This window comes from Pinus tabuliformis, chromosome X, assembly GCF_031772625.1.
Source record: "Pinus tabuliformis cultivar Carrire ecotype Pingquan chromosome X, CPIR1, whole genome shotgun sequence".
NCBI classification, from domain to species: domain Eukaryota; kingdom Viridiplantae; phylum Streptophyta; class Pinopsida; order Pinales; family Pinaceae; genus Pinus; species Pinus tabuliformis.
The window spans coordinates 1,739,910,901-1,739,934,341 of NC_142308.1; the positions used below are offsets into that span (position 1 = coordinate 1,739,910,901).

General features: G+C 37.9%; 1 protein-coding gene across 5 annotated transcripts in view; it reads left to right on the forward strand.

The window, feature by feature from the left end:
- LOC149146751 (uncharacterized) overlaps window positions 1-23,441 on the forward strand; it is a 374,303-nt gene that overhangs the window by 255,177 nt on the left and 95,685 nt on the right. The gene's annotated exons all lie outside the window — the stretch shown is intronic.

Consider the following 23,441-nt stretch of genomic DNA (forward strand, 5'->3'; position numbering starts at 1 on the left):
GCTGCTCACGGTCGTCTGATGCATCAAATCTTCGTCTAATCTTCTTCCTCTTGCGCTTCTTCTTTCTGGCAGGATGAATTACTGATGATCTGGAACTTTCTGTTTCGAAACTATCAGATGAAGTGTGTAAGATATGCATGCTAAGTCCTTTTGTGTCTTGCATCTGATTTTTATCGTTTTTAAGCTTATCTGGATCACCTTCAATTATCCACTTAATGACCTCCTCATAGTAAGATGGAACTTGTTGCGGCAAATGAGAAGGCTCCTGGTTTCTCTTATCATCTGACCATTGTTGAATCTTTCGGACTTGTATTCTAATGGCATCAATCTGACTAGAGCATTCATCCCTTATAGCGCTAATTTGCATGGCATGGTTTTCTTGCATGTGTTTTATTACCTTATCATTCTTTTCCTCTATGTCCATCAAGCAATGTTGCATGAAATTTATCTCTTCTTTATGATTCGCTTGCATGTCAGCCAACTGATTGTTATGATTGAATGTCATAGAGTCAATTTCCCTATCATGATCAGCTTTCATGGTCACCATATTTTCCTCTAAGACTGACATCTTGCTTTGCATGCTTCTAATTTCTGTTTCATATTTAATTTTCATGGCCTCAATTTCCTTAGCATGCTGATTTTGCGTGTCCTCAATCTCCTTATTACGTTTTTCCAGATGGGTGCGTAAAGTTTTAACATCATTGATAAGATTAGTTTGGTTGCTTTCCAGATTTTTCACCAGCATCTTTAAATCTTGTATTATTTGCTTTTGCTCCTCCTTTTCATTGTCATTTATCCCTGATTTTTCACTATGATGATCTGCAATATTTCCGGTGGATGGCACATTCTGACCTTGAAATCTTTTTTCAACCGCTGAATTACTTTCTTTTTGTTCAACAATTTTAGAAGTAGAAGGCAAGCTGTTTGGACTATCATATCTATCTTTAAAAGCATTGAGAATGTCTTGTAAAGAAGTGAAAAAATCATTAGGAAAGTTATTAAACCAATTCAAGGCATCACCCTCTAAAGAACGGACAAATAGATGCATCTTGAAATCTTCATTATTATATTGAGGAAATCTACAGTATAAGATCATTACACAAGTAAACATGTTTAAATGCCTTTTAACAGCGACCGAATCATCACCCGAGAACTTAAGTAATTTACCAATAGCCTCTTTCGGAAGATCATGGAGATTATCAGTAAAATGACATGGTTTAAATGAATAATCCATGATGAACAATAAGGGATCAGATGGATGATAGAACTAGCTCTTTGCTCAAGAAAATCAAAAGATGAAAGAAGTGGAGTCGCCACTTGAACAATAAAATTGATTCTAAGATCCAAGAAGTAACCAACAAACAGATATGCGGGAGGCTTCTTGTCTGGGAAAAAATAAAAAAATGGAGTCGCCACCCAAACAAGAAACACACCGAAGAGATGCTGCTGATATGTGATGAAAAGATGCCAAAATATTGAATCTGCCAGCTCAAATGAGAGATGAGAAGATGAGAAGATGAATGTCGATGAAACTCCAGGAACAAAAAAACTCTGTCCCCGGCAACGGCGCCAAAAATGTTGTCGCGCGGATTGACACGACAACGCTCAGACCGGGGGCTGTCACTCTGATCCCCGATCCCTCCGTTTAAGCCTGTCTCCCGCGGCTAAGGGGGGTAGACCCTGTGAGGTGATGAGACCAACTGTCGACCAGTTGGTTGGGAGACACGAGATACGATGATAAAAGGGCTCGATGGATTTGATAAATTGCAGACCAGTGCCTTGTGGAGTTAATGTTTAAATGATTACTTTTTAAATGATATAGAAACATGGACCATGAACAACAACCATCTATCATCAGCTAAATCACATGACCAAAACGATATCCAGCAATTGAAAACGTCGAAAAGATAAATGCTTAAAACCACCACGAGAATCGTAAATTATTAACCAGATATCATATTTCGTATCTCGACTTAAAAAAAAAAATTTAGATCTCAGCATGAAAGATATAATTCCCGAAAATGACTGGATCCGACAAAGAAAATTTTCCGCAAAATTTTTATGCCTTTTCAAAATTATTATTATTATTATTTTTTTTTTTTTATGAAAATATATTTAAATAAAATGAAACTATTTTAAAACAAAATAATTAAAATTTAACTATAATACATAACTATATCCTAAATCTAAACTCTAGATGAAAAATAAAATGATAAATCTAACTAATATTTAAAACTAAAAAGAAACTCAACCCAAAACTATGCTTAACTTTAAACAACATAGAAAAATTAAAAATTAAAAAATTAAATCCTAAAATGACAATACGACATTTTTTCTTTTTCGTTTTTTTATTTTTATTTTTATAAGATTTAAAATCTAAAAAAGAAAAAAAAAAAAAAAAAACTAAATCTAAATCCTAAATTAGACTACGCTAACTCTACGTACGTACATATATCTAAAACATAGAAAATAAAAATCAAAGATTAAAATACGCCTTCTAAATCCTAAAGCTACGGCTATGCAAACTCATTTAAATTTATCCTACACTATACGCTAAGATCAAATAACCAACGCGCATCGAATCAATAGGGATATATGCAAAGGGAAAAACCTGAATCGAACATACGCTGGGCACTTCGGAAATAATACAGCCTTACATCTCGATATACACCGGGCCACGGACTCTGGAGTGAAAATGATTCAAAGCTGATACGCAGTGATAAGCTAGGTCAAAGACGCAGTCAACAGCGGGGTTTTGAGGGGCCTGCGGGTTGATTTTTGGACATGCAAACAAACTCGATATCTACCATACAATAATGCTCTAAATCGAATCCGCACAAGTGTGTTTTGCAATGCAGGTTGGAGGCCAACGTTCTGGACGGGCAGGAAGAAATATGCAAATCGGTTCTGATTTCGACTGGTGAGAGATAATCATGCCAAAAATGATGCGTAGCTTACCTGATACGCAGAGATACACAGTGCAAAAAAGCGGCAGCAAATGAAATCGATTTTATGTGAGAAAATTACCAGGACAATTTTGATAGCAGACTGAATGAACTCGCCCGACCCTTGTTGAATGCTCCAGACTTCACTCACGTTAAAGACCCAATACGAATACGTAGGTAGCAAAAAAAAATTCGCATAACAATTGACCCAAAGTTACCTGAGCGTGATTTACCTTTACCCGGAAAGAATGTTGTTCGATGGAGTACCCAGGGCTTGAAGAAAACATCCAGCGCTTCAGAAAATCATATTGAGGGCTGACCACGATTTTAATTAAGTAGGGACAAGATGTGGCTCAGAAGGAGGCAGCGTATGAAAAGATCTCAGAACCAATGTTGCACGAAGCGGGAGCGAAGCGGAAGCGCGGAGCGCGGAAGCGTCATTTTCCAAAAATCTAGGAAGCGAAGCGTCCGCGGAAGCGTCTGCTATATATATATATATATATTATATTTTTTTGCATTTATACTCAAAACAAACATCCCAAATACCAAATTAATTGTAGAAGACATGAAAACATGCATATTTTTGCATAAATCAAGATAGATATGGCATCCATGATTCCATTGTAGTTACTAGTATGTACAACAATCATCTATATTCTAGCTATTACAAACATACATCAAATTTTTAAGCATATTATAAAACATAAAACATTTAAGCATATTATAAAACATAAAACATAGAGCATATTATGATTTATCTAGCAAGTGAGCCACTGTAGGCGTCTGTGCATTAAAATTGATAAATTTCTTGCTTATATTGTAGTTAGTAAATTTTAGAACAAATTCGAAATTTAATTTGGATATTATATTCTGTTTTGGGCATTACATGAATTTAGCAATTCAATTGTAAAATTAAATTGGAAAATTTTGATTTAAGCATTACATAATATCATCGAAACTCTGAAGTGCCTTGATCGAATTTCTATGTATGTGATGCAAAGTCCTTATCCTTGTAATATCATTGTTATGCGTCAAGACTTTGACAGTGAAACCTTCTCACCGAACCCTTATCATTGAGACTGTGTTAGGTACCAAGATCTTCTTATTGTGATGAAAACTTTCTCACTGTTGTGATACCAAATTTGTATCACTGTAGTTATACCAAAATCTATTGATGACTGTTCTTACTGTTGACTCTTGAGGCACCAAGACTGTGGTAGCACAAAACCCTTAATCTGCATTACCTTACTGTGGTACCCAAATTTTATTTCAGAGATAATTCGAGTTTCTGTGACTGCATCACTGCACTGAAGTGTGATCACTGTAATATCACCGAAGTGTGATCACTGTAATAGCATCGAAATCAAGGTAGCATCGAAACTGTGATAGGAATAACAAGGTAGCATCGAAACTGTGATAGGAATAACATTGAGTCACTGTAATACATAACAGAACTGTCTCCATTGCAATCCGCATTCTCAAAAACCAGGAAGCGCATTAAAATTTTGGAATCGCGCTTCGGAAAAAATGGAATCGCGCTTCCTAGGGCGCTTCCGGAACGCTTCCGTACGGGACGCGATTCCGGCCTAGGATCCGGGGGGGGGGGGGGGGGCGCTTCCTGCAACACTGCTCAGAACTCGTCCAAAGCCTGGCAGCTGAATGCTATGATCTGGGCAGCCTCGATCTCTTTCTGAAAAAATTTGCTCTTGATGAAAACCCTGTGGCTGCAAACATAGAAATACAAAACCCTAATGAAAAAAAAAAAAAAAAAAAAAATTGTAACCCTAGAACAGAAAAATTTGAAACCCTAAGACAGCTTAATAGTTTACAGATTTTGGCCCCTACACAGCCAGATTTAACAATAAGAGCAGAAATATTTTTCAGTATATCAGAAATTTTGAACTTCACTGTGAACAGAAAGAAAATCTCTCAATGTAAAACAGAAAAGAAACTCTTAATGATTAACCCAGGGAACAATCAGCTGGGCTCTGCACAGAAAGTGCTTGCGGGAGTTGGCTGGTTCAGCCGAGAACTTCCCCGAACGCCCACAAAATTTCCTTCAAAAAAAATGTTTTCCTGCACATCTCAAGCAACCATCAGCAAAGAGAGAGAGAAAGCTGCTAGATCTCAGGAAATAATGGAGATACCTGCCATTATTTCAGAAACCCTAGCAGCCCTCAAACCCTAGCAGGTGAGCAAGATACCTGTGCTCACACTACTCTAAAAACAAGCTATGATTAATGGCTGAAAACTGAAAAATGCAGAAAATTAAAGATCTCACAGCAATTCCAGAGAGCAACACCAACACGATTTGGACCCCAAAGTCTTTTTTATTAACCAGAAAATCAGCTTACAAGAGAGCTTTTTCAGTACAGACTCACAGATCAGATGATCTGAAATGACCACCTAAGACCCTATAAAAAGGAAATGATCCTAACGGCTAGTTCTAGTGATCCATGTAGAGATGATCTCGACCGTTGATGAGGATCAAGACATCTCTTGATCTCATCCGTCGATTTATTAACTTAAAATATTATTATTTTATTAGTTAGGGTTTTGCTTTATTTTTTTAATTTTTTTATTATTTTATTCATTTTTTAACTTTTTAAATTCATTTTAAAATGGATCACTGAACTAAGCCTTCGGAAACATCACCTAAGACCTAGGACTTAGGACTCATGAGGGGATTTAAAACATTTCTCGACCCTCAGGACACATTACATCATGACTTTTACAAAATTACATCTTAAGGGACAAACCCATTTAATACAGACCCTCACAAAACACCCAGCTCTGCGACACAACGATAATCTAGCAGATTAACACATAAGACTCTCCTAAAGTTCTGATGACGAAATCCATCCCGGCTTTGGGGTCAGGTTTGAAGGAAAACTCTGCCGATCGTGGATCGGTGAGACGAAAAACCTCCCGGGACGCAGATCATCATTAGAAAGTTAGGTCCACCTAGGCAACTTTACATACATGACTCTGATCTGCTTAGATTATTTACAACTTATACATGCAGACTGGGTTTACAACAAAAATGATCAAGCTGTCGATGACTGTAGGCTGGCACGGACATGTCGCTCAGGAGCTACCCCTCTCTGCCAACAGAAAGGAGGTGTACTGCATGGGCAGTTGACCAGTAGGGGTCAACATCTGGCTCTACTTGGGGACACGTTGCTGCTTGCAGGAATGTGAGAATCCAGAATCTGCATCCATACAATACCAAAAATAAGTAGCGTCCATCCAAAAATCAGCATATACGTTAAGCACAATAAAGATAAAAGCTCTTCATTTATTAACTATCTAAAGCAGAAACGAAAATGCGGAAAAAAAAACAGGGAGTAGGGTTAGAAATACGATACAAAAGGATGCCCTACGGCATCAAATGTGTTCAATGTAGTGCATACTGAGCATTTGCCTGCTTTCAGGCAAATCTGTGGGCTGCTTGTCGGATGTGCCATGTCCAATTTTGCATATGGTAGGACTCCTTCCTATCCGAAAATCAAGCTGCTCACGGTCGTCTGATGCATCAAATCTTCGTCTAATCTTCTTCCTCTTGCGCTTCTTCTTTCTGGCAGGATGAATTACTGATGATCTGGAACTTTCTGTTTCGAAACTATCAGATGAAGTGTGTAAGATATGCATGCTAAGTCCTTTTGTGTCTTGCATCTGATTTTTATCGTTTTTAAGCTTATCTGGATCACCTTCAATTATCCACTTAATGACCTCCTCATAGTAAGATGGAACTTGTTGCGGCAAATGAGAAGGCTCCTGGTTTCTCTTATCATCTGACCATTGTTGAATCTTTCGGACTTGTATTCTAATGGCATCAATCTGACTAGAGCATTCATCCCTTATAGCGCTAATTTGCATGGCATGGTTTTCTTGCATGTGTTTTATTACCTTATCATTCTTTTCCTCTATGTCCATCAAGCAATGTTGCATGAAATTTATCTCTTCTTTATGATTCGCTTGCATGTCAGCCAACTGATTGTTATGATTGAATGTCATAGAGTCAATTTCCCTATCATGATCAGCTTTCATGGTCACCATATTTTCCTCTAAGACTGACATCTTGCTTTGCATGCTTCTAATTTCTGTTTCATATTTAATTTTCATGGCCTCAATTTCCTTAGCATGCTGATTTTGCGTGTCCTCAATCTCCTTATTACGTTTTTCCAGATGGGTGCGTAAAGTTTTAACATCATTGATAAGATTAGTTTGGTTGCTTTCCAGATTTTTCACCAGCATCTTTAAATCTTGTATTATTTGCTTTTGCTCCTCCTTTTCATTGTCATTTATCCCTGATTTTTCACTATGATGATCTGCAATATTTCCGGTGGATGGCACATTCTGACCTTGAAATCTTTCTTCAACCGCTGAATTACTTTCTTTCTGTTCAACAATTTTAGAAGTAGAAGGCAAGCTGTTTGGACTATCATATCTATCTTTAAAAGCATTGAGAATGTCTTGTAAAGAAGTGAAAAAATCATTAGGAAAGTTATTAAACCAATTCAAGGCATCACCCTCTAAAGAACGGACAAATAGATGCATCTTGAAATCTTCATTATTATATTGAGGAAATCTACAGTATAAGATCATTACACAAGTAAACATGTTTAAATGCCTTTTAACAGCGACCGAATCATCACCCGAGAACTTAAGTAATTTACCAATAGCCTCTTTCGGAAGATCATGGAGATTATCAGTAAAATGACATGGTTTAAATGAATAATCCATGATGAACAATAAGGGATCAGATGGATGATAGAACTAGCTCTTTGCTCAAGAAAATCAAAAGATGAAAGAAGTGGAGTCGCCACTTGAACAATAAAATTGATTCTAAGATCCAAGAAGTAACCAACAAACAGATATGCGGGAGGCTTCTTGTCTGGGAAAAAATAAAAAAATGGAGTCGCCACCCAAACAAGAAACACACCGAAGAGATGCTGCTGATATGTGATGAAAAGAAGCCAAAATATTGAATCTGCCAGCTCAAATGAGAGATGAGAAGATGAGAAGATGAATGTCGATGAAACTCCAGGAACAAAAAAACTCTGTCCCGGCAACGGCGCCAAAAAAATGTTGTCGCGCGGATTGACACGACAACGCTCAGACCGGGGGCTGTCACTCTGATCCCCGATCCCTCCGTTTAAGCCTGTCTCCCGCGGCTAAGGGGGGTAGACCCTGTGAGGTGATGAGACCAACTGTCGACCAGTTGGTTGGGAGACACGAGATACGATGATAAAAGGGCTCGATGGATTTGATAAATTGCAGACCAGTGCCTTGTGGAGTTAATGTTTAAATGATTACTTTTTAAATGATATAGAAACATGGACCATGAACAACAACCATCTATCATCAGCTAAATCACATGACCAAAACGATATCCAGCAATTGAAAACGTCGAAAAGATAAATGCTTAAAACCACCACGAGAATCGTAAATTATTAACCAGATATCATATTTCGTATCTCGACTTAAAAAAAAAAATTTAGATCTCAGCATGAAAGATATAATTCCCGAAAATGACTGGATCCGACAAAGAAAATTTTCCGCAAAATTTTTATGCCTTTTCAAAATTATTATTATTATTATTTTTTTTTTTTTATGAAAATATATTTAAATAAAATGAAACTATTTTAAAACAAAATAATTAAAATTTAACTATAATACATAACTATATCCTAAATCTAAACTCTAGATGAAAAATAAAATGATAAATCTAACTAATATTTAAAACTAAAAAGAAACTCAACCCAAAACTATGCTTAACTTTAAACAACATAGAAAAATTAAAAATTAAAAAATTAAATCCTAAAATGACAATACGACATTTTTTCTTTTTCGTTTTTTTATTTTTTATTTTTATAAGATTTAAAATCTAAAAAAGAAAAAAAAAAAAAAAAACTAAATCTAAATCCTAAATTAGACTACGCTAACTCTACGTACGTACATATATCTAAAACATAGAAAATAAAAATCAAAGATTAAAATACGCCTTCTAAATCCTAAAGCTACGGCTATGCAAACTCATTTAAATTTATCCTACACTATACGCTAAGATCAAATAACCAACGCGCATCGAATCAATAGGGATATATGCAAAGGGAAAAACCTGAATCGAACATACGCTGGGCACTTCGGAAATATTACAGCCTTACAGCTTCGATATACACCGGGCCACGGACTCTGGAGCGAAAATGATTCAAAGCTGATACGCAGTGATAAACTAGGTCAAAGACGCAGTCAACAACGGGGGTTTGAGAGGCCTGCGGGTCGATTTTGGACATGCAAACAAATTCGATGTCTACCATACAATGATGCTCTAAATCGAATCCACACAAGTGTGTTTTGCAATGCAGGTTGGAGGCCAACGTTCTGGACGGGCAGGAAGAAATATGCAAATCGGTTCTGATTTCGACTGGTGAGAGATAATCATGCCAAAAATGATGCGTAGCTTACCTGATACGCAGAGATACACAGTGCAAAAAGCGGCAGCAATGGAAATCGATTTTATGTGAGAAAATTACCAGGACAATTTTGATAGCAGACTGAATGAACTCGCCCGACCCTTGTTGAATGCTCCAGACTTCACTCACGTTAAAGACCCAATACGAATACGTAGGTAGCAAAAAAAAATTCGCATAACAATTGACCCAAAGTTACCTGAGCGTGATTTATCTTCACCCGGAAAGAATATTGTTCGATGGAGTACCCAGGGCTTGAAGAAAACATCCAGCGCTTCAGAAAATCATATTGAGGGCTGACCACGATTTTAATTAAGTAGGGACAAGATGTTGCTCAGAAGGAGGCAGCGTATGAAAAGATCTCAGAACCAATGTTGCACGAAGCGGGAGCGAAGCGGAAGCGCGGAAGCGTCATTTTCCAAAAATCTAGGAAGCGAAGCGTCCGCGGAAGCGTCTGCTATATATATATATATATATTTATATTTTTTTGCATTTATACTCAAAACAAACATCCCAAATACCAAATTAATTGTAGAAGACATGAAAACATGCATATTTTTGCATAAATCAAGATAGATATGGCATCCATGATTCCATTGTAGTTACTAGTATGTACAACAATCATCTATATTCTAGCTATTACAAACATACATCAAATTTTTAAGCATATTATAAAACATAAAACATTTAAGCATATTATAAAACATAAAACATAGAGCATATTATGATTTATCTAGCAAGTGAGCCACTGTAGGCGTCTGTGCATTAAAATTGATAAATTTCTTGCTTATATTGTAGTTAGTAAATTTTAGAACAAATTCGAAATTTAATTTGGATATTATATTCTGTTTTGGGCATTACATGAATTTAGCAATTCAATTGTAAAATTAAATTGGAAAATTTTGATTTAAGCATTACATAATATCATCGAAACTCTGAAGTGCCTTGATCGAATTTCTATGTATGTGATGCAAAGTCCTTATCCTTGTAATATCATTGTTATGCGTCAAGACTTTGACAGTGAAACCTTCTCACCGAACCCTTATCATTGAGACTGTGTTAGGTACCAAGATCTTCTTATTGTGATGAAAACTTTCTCACTGTTGTGATACCAAATTTGTATCACTGTAGTTATACCAAAATCTATTGATGACTGTTCTTACTGTTGACTCTTGAGGCACCAAGACTGTGGTAGCACAAAACCCTTAATCTGCATTACCTTACTGTGGTACCCAAATTTTATTTCAGAGATAATTCGAGTTTCTGTGACTGCATCACTGCACTGAAGTGTGATCACTGTAATATCACCGAAGTGTGATCACTGTAATAGCATCGAAATCAAGGTAGCATCGAAACTGTGATAGGAATAACAAGGTAGCATCGAAACTGTGATAGGAATAACATTGAGTCACTGTAATACATAACAGAACTGTCTCCATTGCAATCCGCATTCTCAAAAACCAGGAAGCGCATTAAAATTTTGGAATTGCGCTTCGGAAAAAATGGAATCGCGCTTCCTAGGGCGCTTCCGGAACGCTTCCGTACGGGACGCGATTCCGGCCTAGGATCCGGGGGGGGGGGGGGGGCGCTTCCTGCAACACTGCTCAGAACTCGTCCAAAGCCTGGCAGCTGAATGCTATGATCTGGGCAGCCTCGATCTCTTTCTGAAAAAATTTGCTCTTGATGAAAACCCTGTGGCTGCAAACATAGAAATACAAAACCCTAATGAAAAAAAATTGTAACCCTAGAACAGAAAAATTTGAAACCCTAAGACAGCTTAATAGTTTACAGATTTTGGCCCCTACACAGCCAGATTTAACAATAAGAGCAGAAATATTTTTCAGTATATCAGAAATTTTGAACTTCACTGTGAACAGAAAGAAAATCTCTCAATGTAAAACAGAAAAGAAACTCTTAATGATTAACCCAGGGAACAATCAGCTGGGCTCTGCACAGAAAGTGCTTGCGGGAGTTGGCTGGTTCAGCCGAGAACTTCCCCGAACGCCCACAAAATTTCCTTCAAAAAAATGTTTTCCTGCACATCTCAAGCAACCATCAGCAAAGAGAGAGAGAAAGCTGCTAGATCTCAGGAAATAATGGAGATACCTGCCATTATTTCAGAAACCCTAGCAGCCCTCAAACCCTAGCAGGTGAGCAAGATACCTGTGCTCACACTACTCTAAAAACAAGCTATGATTAATGGCTGAAAACTGAAAAATGCAGAAAATTAAAGATCTCACAGCAATTCCAGAGAGCAACACCAACACGATTTGGACCCCAAAGTCTTTTTTATTAACCAGAAAATCAGCTTACAAGAGAGCTTTTTCAGTACAGACTCACAGATCAGATGATCTGAAATGACCACCTAAGACCCTATAAAAAGGAAATGATCCTAACGGCTAGTTCTAGTGATCCATGTAGAGATGATCTCGACCGTTGATGAGGATCAAGACATCTCTTGATCTCATCCGTCGATTTATTAACTTAAAATATTATTATTTTATTAGTTAGGGTTTTGCTTTATTTTTTTAATTTTTTTATTATTTTATTCATTTTTTAACTTTTTAAATTCATTTTAAAATGGATCACTGAACTAAGCCTTCGGAAACATCACCTAAGACCTAGGACTTAGGACTCATGAGGGGATTTAAAACATTTCTCGACCCTCAGGACACATTACATCATGACTTTTACAAAATTACATCTTAAGGGACAAACCCATTTAATACAGACCCTCACAAAACACCCAGCTCTGCGACACAACGATAATCTAGCAGATTAACACATAAGACTCTCCTAAAGTTCTGATGACGAAATCCATCCTGGCTTTGGGGTCAGGTTTGAAGGAAAACTCTGCCGATCGTGGATCGGTGAGACGAAAAACCTCCCGGGACGCAGATCATCATTAGAAAGTTAGGTCCACCTAGGCAACTTTACATACATGACTCTGATCTGCTTAGATTATTTACAACTTATACATGCAGACTGGGTTTACAACAAAAATGATCAAGCTGTCGATGACTGTAGGCTGGCACGGACATGTCGCTCAGGAGCTACCCCTCTCTGCCAACAGAAAGGAGGTGTACTGCATGGGCAGTTGACCAGTAGGGGTCAACATCTGGCTCTACTTGGGGACACGTTGCTGCTTGCAGGAATGTGAGAATCCAGAATCTGCATCCATACAATACCAAAAATAAGTAGCGTCCATCCAAAAATCAGCATATACGTTTAGCACAATAAAGATAAAAGCTCTTCATTTATTAACTATCTAAAGCAGAAACGAAAATGCGGAAAAAACAAGGAGTAGGGTTAGAAATACGATACAAAAGGATGCCCTACGGCATCAGATGTGTTCAATGTAGTGCATACTGAGCATTTGCCTGCTTTCAGGCAAATCTGTGGGCTGCTTGTCGGATGTGCCATGTCCAATTTTGCATATGGTAGGACTCCTTCCTATCCGAAAATCAAGCTCCTCACGGCCGTCTGATGCATCAAATCTTCGTCTAATCTTCTTCCTCTTGCGCTTCTTCTTTCTGGCAGGATGAATTACTGATGATCTGGAACTTTCTGTTTCAAAACTATCAGATGAAGTGTGTAAGATATGCATGCTAAGTCCTTTTGTGTCTTGCATCTGATTTTTATCGTTTTTAAGCTTATCTGGATCACCTTCAATTATCCACTTAATGACCTCCTCATAGTAAGATGGAACTTGTTGCGGCAAATGAGAAGGCTCCTGGTTTCTCTTATCATCTGACCATTGTTGAATCTTTCGGACTTGTATTCTAATGGCATCAATCTGACTAGAGCATTCATCCCTTATAGCGCTAATTTGCATGGCATGGTTTTCTTGCATGTGTTTTATTACCTTATCATTCTTTTCCTCTATGTCCATCAAGCAATGTTGCATGAAATTTATCTCTTCTTTATGATTCGCTTGCATGTCAGCCAACTGATTGTTATGATTGAATGTCATAGAGTCAATTTCCCTATCATGATCAGTTTTCATGGTCACCATATTTTCCTCTAAGACTGACATCTTGCTTTGCATGCTTCTAATTTCTGTTTCAAGTTCTGCGTTTAACTTCGATTGGAATCATAAAAATAAGCGCCCATCCTGAGCTTCAATTCTTCCAAATCGAGCTTCGCTGTACAGCAATTCTTCTGCTGCCGACAATCTCTTTGCATAACCAGAGACAGAGGATGCGTTTCTCAGGTGATACCTTGAAGCAGATTTGCGTTGGCATCGAATTATATTTATGTCGGCAGCCAGGTAAGGAGCCCGTTCCAAAATCGTTGTTCAAAACGCTCAGGTAGCATCTGCGTATCATTGAAATTTTTCCAGTCTGCGCTTCAAATCGATTCGTTTTCTTTGTTTCCGCCGCCGTTAGCTTTTCCTGGTCGAGGGTTTATGGTTTCCGCGTCAATTTTTTGCTTTGGCTGGGGTCACGTATCACCGTTCAGTGTTTTTATTTTAGGTTTTACGATATATACGTATTTGCATTTTAAGATTTAGACGTAGGTTATTTTTGTTAGTTCAAAGTTTTATTTTTTAGTTTTCATAAAAATCAAAAAATATATATGTATATAAAAGGATCAGTAGCATATTTTTTTATTTAGAGTTTGATTTAGTTTTATAAAATTTTGTTTTGTTTTAATTCGTTTTGTTTTATAAATCTTTTAATTTTCTTTTTAATTTTTTTTTTTTTTAAATTAGAGTTCTAGATTTAGATTATTTTAAATAGTTTCATTTTATTTTGCTTTAAAATAAAAAATAAAATAAAAAGGTTAGCATAGATTGTAATTAGATTTTAATTCTTTCTTTTAGTTTAAGTTGGGTTTTATTTTATTTAGATTTTAATATAGTTTTAAAATTTTGCTTAGTTTAGATTTTTAGTTTTAATATTGTAATTAAAAAATCATTCAAAAAAAAAAAAATTTGGAAAATTTTCTTTTTCCGGATACAGTTTTCAGTTGTTTATCATGTTAATCTTTCATGCTGAATTTTCAAGTCGAGATACGAAAATGATATCTAGTTAATGATTTACGATTCTCGTGGTGTTTTAAGGCATTTATCTCTTCAAAATTTTCAGTTGCTGGATATCGTTTTGGTCATGTGATTTAGCTGATGACAAATGATTGCTGTTCACAAGTAATCATTTTAATAACAATCTTTTAAGGCACTGGTCTGTTCAATTGATCAAATCATTTTAGTGCTTATCTTGATCGTGTCTCGTGTCTCCCAACCAACTGGTCGACATTTGGTCTCATCATCTCACAGGGACTACCCCCCTTAGCCGTGGGAGACAGGCTTAAACGGAGGGATCGGGGATCAGAGTGACAGCCCCCGGTCTGAGCGTTGTCGTGTCAATCTGCGCGACAACAGGAAGATACAATGAAACTAGAATGCCAAAGAGATAAGAAACAAAGAGGCCTCCCTTTTAAATAAGGAGGCGAGATACCATAGGATGAAGATCCTAAGCTCCCTCAAACTGAAGAAATTTCAACCCCCACTCCGGTTATCAGTTTTCCTTATCACTCCATGCATTTAGTTTTAATCCAAGCATGATAAAAATTCTAAAATCTAGAAATGATAATATTTTTCTAAAAACACAAATTTAGAGATTTCACAACTGCTGAAATTGCAGAAATAAAACACAACAAAATTATGACAGCCACACATAGAAAATAACACTGATTTTTGGTCAATGTGACCCTGGAAAAACCCCCTACAACTCTTGGGGAAAACTAGTTTGAGAGCTCTTCTTTATTTCTGAAAATGATTTTACAAAGAAACTAAAATACACAGTAAAAATTCTAGCAACCACAAATTAAAACTTATCTCGATTTTTGTGCTTGAACTCCACCTCAAAAATTGTGTGAATCAGCGAATAGCCAAAACAAATTTCTTTACAACAATAAAACAACAATAAATGTTGTACGACCAGCCTTGAAAAATGTGCCTAGAACTTGCTGTCCCCCTTTCTCGATTTCTGTGCCTTTCTCCTGCTATACGGTTTTTCCTTGGGATGTGTGCCAATAAATGCTGCTGCCAGATTTGGTGAAATGTCTTCTTGTTGCTCTCCTACACTTCCTCACTGCTCAGAAATTCTCTCCTTGGTCTCTCTTTCTTTCTCTCAAATGCTCATGAAAGAATGAATTGACCTTTTCCTCTTCTCTCTCCTTTTATTCTCTAAATGACATTTTGGGTTACCCTAAGATCTAATGGCTGAGATTCATTTAGATTTAGGGATGAGAATAAATGTGCATTTAATTTTCACTTTCTATTTTTTAACTCACCCACTTAAATAAAGACCCACTTAGCCTTTTATTTCCATAGTCACTTTTTCACTTTCTAATTCTTCATTCAATTTAATAAATTCACCTTTAAAATAGAATGTAACTTCACCACTTATAAAGTCACTTTTAAATTAGAATGTAACTTTACCACTTATAAAGTCACTTTTAAATTAAATTGACTTTACCACTTATAAAGTCACTTTAGGAGAAAAGTAGAAACTCAATTTGGACACTTTTCCCTAGGCCAAAGATCAAAGCCTTAGGGAACCACTTGTCCTCTGGTACCCAAATTTTAACACTACCTCTTACCGAGGAAAGTGTTCCTCACCACTCCCATCTTGTCTCTGAAGTGTACATGCTTGCCCCGTGGTAAGGCTTTGGTGAAAATGTTCGCTACCTACTCATTTGTAGAAATGTACTCAAGCTTGATAGCTCCCTTTTGGACATAGTCTCTGATGAAGTGATACTTGATCTCAATATGCTTTAACCTGTCATGAAAAACTGGATTTTCTGTGAGTTTTTTGCAACTCTGATTATCACAGTAAATTATTGAAGGTCTCAATCCTTGACCAAATAGACCAAACAACATCTTGCGAAGCCATATGGCCTCATGACTAGCCAAACTGGCAGCCATATACTCTGCCTCAGCTGAGCTCAATGCAATTGACTATTGTTTCCCGCTGATCCACGACACAACTGTCGAACCCAACCCAAAACAACACCCGGAAGTACTCTTCATATTTGAAGCACAACTTGCCCAATCTGAATCCGTGTACCTTGCCAGTCTCAGTCCATCACCCTGTCTATAATCCAGACCAAAATCCACAGTCCCCTGCAAGTAATGAAGAATGTGTTTTGCAGCTACCGAATGCACTCTCCTGGGCTAACACATGAACTGACTCATAGTGTTAACTACAAAACATATATATGGTCGAGTGTTGACCAAATACATCAAACAACCAATCAACTATTTGTATAGAGTAGGATCCACCAACTCGGAATCAGAAGCGTGAAGCTTCTTCCGGTTAGTGATCATAGGTGTAGACATGGGTTTGCAGTCCTCCATGTGAAATCTGCTAAGAATATCCACAATGTACTTCCCTTGTCCCAGGAAGAAATGCCCCTCCTCCTGCCACACCTCCAATCCCAGAAAATAATGCATCAAGCCGATATCCTTCATCTCAAACTTTGAAGCAAGATCTCTCTTGTAGCCCTCAATGAGTCTCTTTGCACCAGTGATGATCAAGTCATCAACACACAACACCAGAATGAGAGGTTCCTCAACCACCACAATGAAGTATAGGGATCTGGTGGTCTTCACATCCATGTGGTGGATCTTCCAACCCATCTTTGCTGCAACCGATATAATGGAGTGAATAGATGTATATCGAGCTACTGGAGCGAAGGTCTCCTCATAGTCAACTCCCTCTACCTATGAGAACCCTCTTGCCACAAATCGAGCCTTGAACTTCTCAATGCTGCCATCTGCAGCATGCTTTATCTTGTAGTGCCATCTGGAAGTAACAACTGATTTACCTTCAGGCCTTGACACTACCTCCCAAACATCGTTCTTCATAATAGAAGAATACTCCTCCATCATGGCCTCTCTCCAGACCTGCTGGCTGGCTGCCTCCTCATAACTAGAAGGCTCAGAGTCAACAATGCTTGTTACCAATTCCATGTAACTACAGAACCGCTCAGGTGGTTTACTCTCTCTAACCTGTCTCTTTGGCCCAACAACTGATGTGGCCTCGCGCAAGGTATCTTGAAGCCACTTGGGCTTCCTCTTCCTTGAGCATACTTCTCCCACCGGAGTGAAAGAATCCTCATCATCATCAGAAGCCTGAACTCCTGAAGGCCTGTCAACTGACCTCATGCCTGAACCTGTGCGTGTAGATGCTGAAGTACCGTGCGAACCGTCCATTAGTGGACTACCCTGTGAACTGCTCTACGGACTGCCTTGCATGTTGCCTGAAGAACCACCCACCTGACTCTGAGAGCCACTGCTCACTGATGGACTTGACACTGTGATTGACGTACCTCCTGATCCCTGACCACTGGATCCCTGTGACTGACTCAGTTGCTCCTGACGGTCTGGTGACTCTGGATACTCCAACTCTGTGACCTCTTGAAAGCTCTCTCCTCCTCGAACTTCACATCCCGCCTGACAACCACTTTCCTCTGCACAGGAATATAAAACCGATAAGCTTTTGAGGTCTCGGTATAACTGACAAAGATGCCCTTGTCTGCAGTGGGCTCTAGCCTGGTCCTGTTCTCCTTGGGGACATAGGAATATGTAAGGCACCCAAAGATACGAAAGTGCCCAACATCAAGCTTCTTCCCAGAAAAAGCCTCCTCCAGAGTCACATTCCCAAGGCAAGATGCGGACTCCTGTTTTGCAAGTACACAACGGTGTTGCAAGCCTCTGCTCACAAAAATAAAGGTAACCTCTGATCATGAAGCATGGCTTTGGCAGCCCCTGCAATGGATCTGTTCTTCCTCTCTGCAACCCCATTCTGTTGAGGGTAGTAAGGAACTGTGAACTCCCTCCTAATGCCTGCCTCAACACAAAAATCAACAGACTCACCAAGGGTATACTCCCCTCCATTGTCCGACTTGAGGACCTTGATCTTCCTACCTGTCTAGGTTTCCACAAGAGCTTTGAACTCTTGAAACCACTTGAAGACCTCACTCTTGGTCTTCAAGAAATAAATCTAGGTCTTCCTGGAGTGGTCATCAATGAATAAAACATAGTACTCATAGCCACTTAATGATACATGAGACATCCGGCCACTGACATCGGTATGTATCAAGTTAAGGATCCCGGTCCTCTCTGCTGTCACCGCTGGGAAAAGGGGATCTGACAAACTTCCCCATAGCACATCCTCTGCATACATCAAGGTGATCAGAACTGAAATCTGACACACCAGGGGTGATCTCCCGCAATTTACTCAAGGCCCCATGATACATGTGCCCCATCCTATGGTGCCAAATCTCACACAACTCTGAACTGCTAGATTTGTTGTCGGTCCTGTCTCGGGCAATGTTTTAAAACTCCGACTCCGACTCCGACTCGGCCGAGGATCGACTCCGACTCCGACTCCGAAACGGTAATGACTTGGCCGGCTCGATTTCAATGACTCGGTCGTTGTAAAAAATACATTAAATATTTATTTTTTTATTAAAAAACATAATTTTAAATATTTTAAACATAATTTTAAAGATTTTCATTCATGTTTCCAAACACACAACATTATAATATAGATGGAAGACAACATATGATCAAAGTAGGCTCATGAACCAATCCACTATATCAAAATGGTACCCAATGGCAATACATAGTCGGCGACCTCCAGAGACGTGTCCCTTCAATCAAGCAACAAATTGTGTATAAATAGAGACCTTGACCTTGTCACCTTTACAACTGAGGGAAAACAAACTGGCAAGCTGAAAGTGGTGGCCATGTGTTTGAATTTTCCACATAAAGCTATGCATCCTGTATGTTTGAATGCTAGTTAGATTGTAGGGTCAGCATTTACCATCTCTAAACTTCTGGTCTCAAAACGAACCACCTCTCCTCCCTTGGTTTTTCATTTTCTCCCTGGGATTTCCATCTGATTATATAAGGTGCAACACACCCTTTCAACTTTGATCTTGTGCCTACACTAGGTATGTGGAAAAGGGGTTGAATGACAGTACAATTAAAGAAATGATAACACAATGAAGTGGGGTGAAAGCGCGATAAATAGATCCAACTAACATGTTTTTCATAAAGTTTTAATGACTTTTGGGTTTTGGGAAATATCCATTGCTTTGACAACCCTTTTCACATGCCAAATTGGAAATGTGGGCATATAGAAAGGAAATTAGGTCAAACTAACTTAAATTTTGTCTGATTGGTTATGTTGGACATATATCAATGCATTACATAAAAACCCTTATCTTTCAAAATATCTCAGACATAGAACAATAACACGCGGGCATTTTCACAACAATTACGCAACAAACACACATACATTCATTTACTGGGCAATGTCTGGTCAGTTTTCTAAGAAAATATATGGCTAGAGAGTAGATTTCCTACCTTAGACAACATGAAAACTTGAAAACTGCATTAAACATTTGAAAAAATACCAAAAAAATGATTTTTTTTTTATTTTTTACGCTGCCCAGCCGTCCCCTTGTGACTCGGCCGAGTCATATCGGACCCGGCCGGGTTGACCGAGTCACACATGACTCGGCCGAGTCATGTGTGACTTGGTCAACCGGACCGGTTACTTGGCCGGGTCAGTCCTCAGGCTATTGAAACGGTTCGACTCGGCCGAGTCGGTTTCGAAACGACCGGTTTGTAAAACAGTGGTTCTAATTATGAGTACTCATACCCCCATCAACTTCTCTAAACAATACATCTTACAATTTACATCAAAATACTTATTAAAATCCCAACCAGTGGGAAATTTTAATAATTAAAATTACACTTAGACTTAACTAAGTTTTGCAAGATTTGAAACATGATCTAGTATGACATTATACATTGACTCTATACACTGGGAATCACCTAAGACCTTACCATCAAGTCCCACTCTAGCTTTGGGGTGTGCTTGGGAAAAAAACTCTATCAATTATAAGTGTTGAAAATCATAAATAATTAACGGAGGAAAAAAAACTCCCTAGAGTGAAACTCTTCGGTAATTTTTTTAAAGTTTTCCTAGATGTTTTACATGGCTTTATAAACATACTAGAATCATTTTTACATGATGGTCCACACGGCTGCTAAATTCAGATTACAGAGTTTTGATAATCTATTGCATGATGATGATGATGAATTCTTGATGTTGAATGCTCGAACATGATGAAATGCTTTAAAAAAATGTGCACAACTATAGGGTAGTTGACACAGAGTGGTAAACATGTGGCTCTACATGGGGACACGTTGCTTCATAAATGAATGTGAGAATCCAAAATTTGTATCCAAGCCACACATGATCTTATATTAGTAGCGTCCATCCAAATATAGATCCAAAAATCATTATATGACATTAAGTACATGAAATAGAAGCTCTGTAAGGAAAAAATATTTTGTAAATATATTCCAAGAACAAAAATAAATTCTAATCTATGAAATGCAAATGCTGAAATGAAATCTACTCTAATAACTGAAATGAAAAGGAGTAGGGTTAGAAATACAATATAGAGGATGCCTTATGGGATCAATTGTCATCTTTGCAGAACAACTTGAGCATTTGGCCATTCGCAAGTAAGTCCAGTGGTTCACCATCCAATGTGCTCAAATGAAATGAATTTGGTCCAACAAGTCCTCTGATGATATAAGGTCCCAACCACAAGCCACTGAATTTTCCATTACTTCTCGACTTCTCGTTCCTGTGATCCCATAACAGTTTCAAGTCTCCAGCTTGCAAAGGTTTAACTCGAGAAGATTTATCAAAATTTTCCTTAACTATAAATTGATTTCTACAAATATGATCAAAAGCTACTCTATAAGTTTCGTCCAATTCCACTATTTGATCAAATCTATGTTGTACAACATCTTTGTCTGTAGAGAAATGCTGAAGGAGTTGATAAGCTAGAAGCCTAAGGTGCATAGGTAGAATCACATCTAAGTTATAAACTATTTCAAAGGGACCTTTTCTAGTAGTTTTCATCTTTGTAATCATATCTGCCCATAGCACATACTTGATTTTGCTATCCCATGCCCACTTATTGTCTCCTACTATCTTTTTGATAATGTTTATAAGACTCTTATTAGTCAATTCTGCAAGACTATTTCCTTGAGGATTGTAATTAGATGAATGAGACAAAATAATGGCATACTTGAAATGAAACGATGAAAGCTCAGAAGAACTAAAAGCCTTCGCATTGTCAGTAGTAATCTTAGTTGGGACACCAAATCGAGTAATTATTTTATCTCAACTAAAACCCTTGGCATTGTTAGTAGTAATCTTAGTTAGGACACCAAACTGAGTAATTATTTTATCTTCAATAAAGCCCATAACAATCTTTTCAGTGGCATTTTTTGTAGGAATGGCTTCTACCTATCTAGTAAAATAATTAGTAGCAATTAATATCATTGAGTAGCCATTATTAGAATTTTCATGGAATTTCCCAATGAAATCCAAACCCCAATACTCAAAAGGAGCTTCAACAAAAATACGCTGTAAGGGTAGGGAAACTAACTTCTGCTTCCTAGTGAAAAGTTGACAATCTTGGCGACTTGTAACATACTTGTGCACATCAGAAAAGATTGAAGGCCAATAATAACCAACTCTAAGGATTTTGTGGGTAGTAGTCTTTGCAACGTAATGACCACCACAAAATCCTGAATGAAACTAATAAATAAGCTTTTTTTATTCAACTTCGTTAACAAACCTAAATATTATTCGTCTAGGATTCCTCCATCCAAGGCCATCCTTGATGATGCAATACTTAGTTGCTTTTAACCTTAGAGATCTTCTCTTATGAGCAACTAAATGGTTAGGACATGTAAGATTTTGCAAATAATAAATAATGTCCTTGTACCTTTCAAGTCCTACTAACCTTTGAAGCTCACGTGAAGTTGGAACTTTTGAATTTTGACAAATTAGGCCTAAGGCCTTCTCATTACCTTCGGTCAACATTTTAGCGAATCATTGACCCTTAACATGTTTAATGGGTCTAATCTCCAATTCATACTCTTGAATCTTAGTGACCTATCTAGCTCGAGTTCCTAAGCAATCAGTTTGAGTTGATATATTGTTAATAGCAGAATGTGGGACAATAGCTATGACTTTGGAATATCCCACATATGTCCTAAAATGCTTAAAAGACTTGACCAAGGCATAAGCTTGGTTTTCCATGGTACTATAATTTAACAGTGTTCCACGGGGACACGTCCCCCAGGGTTGGGTGTGTGCACCCCTCGCACCCCACGCACTTAGGATGGGGGGACGTCTGGGGAAACGTTTCCCGACGTCTCCCTTTTGGGGAGACACGGGGGGGGGAGGGGGGGGACGTTTCCCCAGTGTGGGGGATGCGGATCCCCAAAAGGGAGACGCCTGGGCGTCTCCCCTCAAAATGGGCCAGGCGTCTCCCCTCAAAATGGGCTATGCGTCCCCCATTAAATTTGCTTGTAAACAATGATTTATGACAGGGAAAACCTAGTATTTGACCATATTTCCCTACTAATGCTATGCAATTCATGGTAATGTTAAATTCTTAAAGTAAAAGTGACATTCTCCTTTATCTTTCATTTTCATCCTTTTACTTAAATTTTTAACATTACCATGAAATGACTCAGGATGTTTGAGAGTGGTTCCGACCTCATTGGATTTCATATGGAGAAAGTAGAATTTTAGATCTCACTCAAAATCCAGCAGACTTAACAGTTTTTTAGGAATTCAGGATTCGATGGATTGCAATGTTTCCATTGCATTTTGTCATGTACAAGGGTATGGAATTAGTATTTAATCAAGAGCACCAAGCCCTCTGTGTATTTTAGAGTGACTTTTAGACTCATCACTCCACTGTTTTTGAGTTTTAGCTATATCAATTTACTATTCCAGACTTTAGATTTTAGTATCTATTATAGTCTATTTTTCTTAGTACTACTTAGATTCTAAAATGATGGATGATGGATTTAAAATTTAAATCAATTTAGAATCTAGAATGATGAATTTAGTTTTTAAATCAATGTAGATTCTAGAATGGTGAATAATGAGTAATGAAT